This window comes from Salvelinus fontinalis, chromosome 41 (assembly GCF_029448725.1).
Source record: "Salvelinus fontinalis isolate EN_2023a chromosome 41, ASM2944872v1, whole genome shotgun sequence".
In the NCBI taxonomy this organism is placed as follows: Eukaryota; Metazoa; Chordata; class Actinopteri; order Salmoniformes; family Salmonidae; genus Salvelinus; species Salvelinus fontinalis.
The window spans coordinates 5,544,344-5,550,654 of NC_074705.1; positions in this window are offsets into that span (position 1 = coordinate 5,544,344).

Here is a 6,311-nt window from a genome sequence, read left to right on the forward strand (position 1 = left end):
AACAAAGACCAGGGAGAATTTCCAATGCATCACGAATAAGAGCACCAATTAGACGATGGGGGGGGAAAGAGCTGAGGATCAATAGCGGTGGGCAATTTTTCAACCTACTGTATATGTTGTGATAATTGCATTGTTTGATCTGTAACCTGTTAGTTCATATGCCTTGACACCATGATATATAGGACTAAAGGCCGAGACAATAAGAAGACACAGTGGCAGAATAAATTCTACCACACCTTTGTTTCACCACAGAACCGGAGAGAAACATCTGTCTGGTGAAGTCCAGAAAGCATATGACAAACAGTTACATGACCTACAGCATGGTAGAACAAGTACATTTTTCAGACATTTTCAGACTACTAAACTATTGATTTAGAACCACAGAGAGTTACCGCAAGTCGCAAAAGAAAACAAGCGCTGCCTCCACTAATCCAACACCATTTCAACATCTAATCACCTCTGCTTACTGTGATCCTGCAACTACCGTTTCTCAGTAAATTATTCTGTTTATCCTTAACGACTGATTCCTGGTCTGGTCTCTTCTCTGCACCTGGGTCCAACCTCAACACGTCACAAAGACTTGAAAATGGCTGTCTAGCAATGATCAACCACCAACTTGACAAAGATTGAATAATTTTTTTAAGACTATTGCGCAAATATTGTACAATACAGGTGTGCAAAACTCTAAGATTGACCCAGAAAGACTGACAGCTGTAATCACTGGCAAGGTGATACTAACATGTAATGACTCAGGAGTGGGAATACTAATGTAAATGGAATATTTCTCTATTTCATTTTCAATACATTTGCAAAAAATGTCTATAAACATATGTTCACTTTGTCATTATGGGGTATTATGTGTAGATGGGTGAGAGAGTGTTTCGCGAAGCAGGTGAACCCAAGTGCAGACTCCGACGTGGAGACTGGGATAAGGTATTTAAGGTATTTATTGAAAAGCGGGGCCAGGGGAAGCTCGGGCAGGTAGCAGGGATCCAGGAACTGAGGCTGAGGCAAGGGGAGTAGGGGCAGGGTAAGCAGGTCCGGAGCAGAATCCAAGGAAGCAGTAGTGCGGGGGTCCAGGGCAGGAAGCAGGACTGACGAGACGGGGGACTGGAGACAGTGACCAGAGTCAGAGTGGACAGAACTGTAGCGGAGAGAAAAGCAGAGCCAGGGAAAACCAGGCACAAGAGGATAACAAGATCTATGCAGGAACAAACAGCTTGAACCGCAGACTGACTGAGCAGAGGCTACGAACTAGCAGCGTGGAAGTGGCAGGGCTGGGTATTTGTAAAGGCCTTGATTATGGAACATGTTGCATCTGGTGGGGATCTGCTCTGCCTCCTGCACACCTGTCTCCACACACACACACACACACACACACACACACACACACACACACACAGAGGGAGAGAGCACTGGGGAAGTGGCGGCAGGTTAGGGAGACATAATTAGAAGTAGATGGCATGGCAGGAGCAGATGTAACAGAGAGAAAAAATCTATTTAATACCTTTTTGAATTCAGGCTGTAACACAACAAAATGTGGAGTAAGTCAAGGAGTGTGAATCCTTCCTAAAGGCGCTGTATGTACAGTATATAATGCACTATTACAGGACCTACATGGACAATTAAAACATCCAGAGATGCTCTTTATTTCACTCTGTTAATCTTCATTATCAAATTAATTGTTGCAGAATTACTCTGTTGCCTTTTGAAACTATGCTTTTTAAAGTATGTATTATGTGTTTATGATAATTAGTGGACCTCACCATTGGAACCGCTCCTCCTTGTACCAGGATCTGAAAGTCTTGCTTGACTTCAGAGATGTTTGTGTGCCCCATGCATCCTCCAAACGATACAAGCGTGGCACCAGCCAGGCTTATTTCATTAGATGCCAGATTTATCAGACCTATGCTTTCTGAAGATGTTTCTACTTTGAAGGGCCTTGTGAGCCACAACATACCTGTTGGGTATGGGTGTGTTTACGGGTGTGTGTACCTGTATGAATTAGTGTGTGTTGTTCTTGAAGATTATTCACCAGGGTTTCACCACAAGAGTCCCTTTGGAAACAGAGGGTCAGAATAGATTGTGGGAGGTAAGCTAACAACAAGCCCATTCAGTCTGCCCCTCCTGTGCCCAGTTTGGACTCAATGCTGTTTCTCTTGGACCATCTGAATGGCACTGCTTTTTAAACATATCTACTCTTAAATGTTCTGTGACTAACTTCCTTTCCAGACTATTGTGGCACTGAAAGTTCTGAAATAGCCTCAAAACAAACACACACCCAGTCTCACTCCAGTTTCAGGTAGTCATATGAGTCAGGGAAACTGGGCCTACACACACACTCACACTCATCCTGCCTACAATTGTGATTCTCTTCAGCATGTCTGTCATGTCTTGACTTGACCTGTCTTGGTCTGTCTTGTCCCTTTCTTGTCTTTCCCTGTCCTGTCTTGGTCTATCTTGTCCCTTTCCTGTCTTGTCTTGTCTTTGCCTGTCCGGCCTTGTCTGTCTTGTTTTGGTCTGTCTTGTTTTGGTCTGTCTTGGTCTGTTTTGGTCTGTCTTGTCCGGGTCTGTCTTAATAGAACAGTGTTTAAACAGTGTGATCAAAACAGTGTTTAAACAGTGGGATCCTAACAGAACCGTGTTTAAACAGTGTGATCTAGTCACAGCTCTACTGGCCTCAGTTGGAATATCTGCTTTAGTTGTATAGGATATTTTGTCCATTTATGGTTAAAATGCAAATGCCAATAAATCTATGAATGGTTATAATGCAACTAATGCAGTGTTGAGTGGCCAGCTCTTCCTAGAGCTGCCCAGCCAAACTGAGCAATCAGGGGAGAAGGGCCTTAGTCAGGGAGGTGACCAAGAACCCGATGGTCACTCTGACAGAGCTCTACAGTTCCTCTGTGGAGATGTGAGAACCTTCCAGAAGGACAACCATCTCTGCAGCACTCCACCAATCAGGCCTTTATGGTAGAGTGGCCAGACAGAAGCCACTTCTCAGTAAAAGGCACATGACAGTCCGCTTGGAGTTCACCAAAAAGGAACCTAAAGACTCTAAGACCATGAGAAACAAGATTCTCTGGTCTGATGAAACCAAGTTTAAACTCTTTGGCCTGAATGCCAAGTGTCACGTCTGGAGGAATCCTGGCACCATCCCTAAGGTGAAACATGGTGGTGGCAGCACCATGCTGCGGGGATGTTTTTCAACGGCAGGGACTGGGAGACTAGTCAGGATCGAGGCAAAGATGAATGGAGCAAAGTACAGAGAGATCCTTGATGAAACCTGCTCCAGAGCGCTCAGTACCTCAGACTGGGATGAAGGTTCATCTTCCAACAGGACAACGACCCTAAGCACACAGCCAAGAGAATGCAGGAGTGGATTTGGGACAAGTCTCTGAATGTCCTTGAATGGCCCAGCCAGAGCCCGAATTTGAACCTGATCGAACATCTCTGGAAAGACCTGAAAATAGCTGTGTAGCAACGCTCCACATCAAACCTGACAGAGCTTGAGAGGATCTGCAGAGAAGAATGGGACAAACTTCCCAAATACAGGTGTGCCAAGCTTGTAGCGTCACACCCAAGAAGACTTGATGCTCTAATCGCTGCCAAAAGTGCTTCAACAAAGTACTGAGGAAAGGGTCTGAATACTTATGTTAATGTGATATTTCAGGGTTTTTTTTGTAATACATTTGCAAAAAAATCTAAATATCTATTTTTGCTTCGTCATTATGGGTTATTATGTGTAGATGGGTGAGAAAAAACAAGTATTTAATCAATTTTAGGACTAAGCTGTAACGTAACAAAAAGTGGAAAAAGTCAAGGGGTCTGAATACTTTCCGAAGGAACTGTAACCCCCCCAGAGTCCACACATAGTAATACTAGATATGTTAGTTCTGTTGACTGCATGGTGAAACTGGAGCACTTCACAATGACAGGAAAGTGAACACAATCCATTCCGTACAAACAAACGTTTGTTATTGAGAATGTTCTGAATATTATTAAAGTTCTAAAAACAAATAATTAAACTAGGAGTGTAAATCAAAGGCTTATCTGGAGGAAACCCTTTGTTACCTATGAATGAACCTCTTGACTCTGGAACTTGGCATCACTGATTTTTCTTTGTCCCCCTGACTCCACAACTCTGTCAGACCAAAGACATTTATCATTATATCCAACTCTGTCAGACCAAAGACATTTATCATTATGTCCAACTCTGTTAGACCAAAGACATTTATTATTATATCCAACTCTGTCAGACCAAAGACATTTATCATTATATCCAACTCTGTTAGACCAAAGACATTTATCATTATATCCAACTCTGTCAGACCAAAGACATTTATCATTATATTGAATGTGTTTTTTCTTCATTTGAGTTGACGTAACATGACATAAATTCATAAAGTCTTCATAAGCACTACAAAGGGTCATGTGACAGGCCTGACTGTACATCTGGTTCTTTACCAAATGTGGCATAACCTTTTTTCTACCCGTTTATATAGCATCACATTGGCTTATGGATGACTTATGAAGCATCTATAAGGCTTCATTATGCCTTAAAGGTTATGCCTGGTTTTATGTGGGACCTACATATTTTAGTGGGCATACCCTTCCTCTTAACCTGAGACCGAGCAGCAGGTCATGGTCTCATGTTGAAACTAGATGAATACATTTGGATTGAACCCGTTCATAACAATATTATCAGTCTGAAACAAGATAACAGCAGTGGGAGGTTTAGCTAATTGTGTGCTATATGCTATACATCCACTAGAGGGCACTCTAGATCATCTTCTGCAAATTAACCCTTTAATTACCCCCTACAGCCGTTAACTCTGTAGTGGTGGTTCTAATATAAGCAACTTTAAGGTGGTCCACCTGTTTTGTATTTATATCGTTTTCGGATCTCTAATCTTGGTCCTCTGATGTCAGTTAAGCACATTTTTCAGACACATACTCGTTTACCTGTAGAAGTATGTGAAATATCCAACTTCCTCCTGAGAGCAGAACAGGGAATTGAGACATGAGAATAACAGGAGGAAGTTGTCCCCCCTGACACCCCTACCCCTGTTATGGTGCTTGTATAGTACGAACACACACACACAAACACCCCAGCTAGACTTTATTGATTGCCTTATGATGAGGGTGATTAAAAATAAATGTTAATGGCAAGTTTTCTGCTCAAAATCTTTTCAGGTGTTGTTTTTCTCACTTCTACACATCCTCCCCTCCTCAGTGTCAGGGGTCAGGGGTCAGCCACACAGTCTACTGTCGGTGTAGGTCTACACATCCTCCCCTCCTCAGTGTCAGAGGTCAGGGGTCAGCCACACAGTCCACTGTCGGTGTAGGTCTACACATCCTCCCCTCCTCAGTGTCAGGGGTCAGGGGTCAGCCACACAGTCTACTGTCGGTGTAGGTCTACACATCCTCCCCTCCTCAGTGTCAGAGGTCAGGGGTCAGCCACACAGTCTACTGTCGGTGTAGGTCTACACATCCTCCCCTCGTCAGGGGTCAGCCACACAGTCTACTGTCGGTGTAGGTCTACACATCCTCCCCTCCTCAGTGTCAGGGGTCAGGGGTCAGCCACACAGTCTACTGTCGGTGTAGGTCTACACATCCTCCCCTCCTCAGTGTCAGAGATCAGAGGTCAGGGGTCAGCCACACAGTCTACTGTCGGTGTAGGTCTACACATCCTCCCCTCCTCAGGGTCAGGGGTCAGCCACACAGTCTACTGTCGGTGTAGGTCTACACATCCTCCCCTCCTCAGGGTCAGGGGTCAGCCACACAGTCTGGGTGTTGCTGTAGGTGTAGCACTTGATATGTGTAACACATATCAATCACATGTATTTATAAAGCCCTTTTTACATCAACAGATGTCACAAAGTGCTTCTACAGAAACCCAGCCTAAAACCCCATCCAGGTGTCTGTCTGTGTGTGGGGGAGGGAGGGTGCTATCACAGTCAGGCTTCAACAGTTCGTTCCACTCACAGACCACAGAGAGGTGGCGGGAACAACCTACGTCCACCTCACACCACGGGACTGAAGTGGTTGAGACCAGAGAATCACCACGTGGTCTACGTTTTGGATCACTGTTTTGAACTGAAATGGCTCATTTCCTGGATTCAGTGGGACGTTGAGACGTTGAGCATGGGGGAGCATGGTCTTGTAGGGGAACAGGTGCTTCCCTATCTGAGTGTCTTAAATGTCACTGATGTTTGAGTTGGGAAAAAACATATAGGCTTAATAATCAGGTTAACTGTATATGCAGTTCAGATGCAGTTAAACAAAACATAATACATAGCTTCATCCTA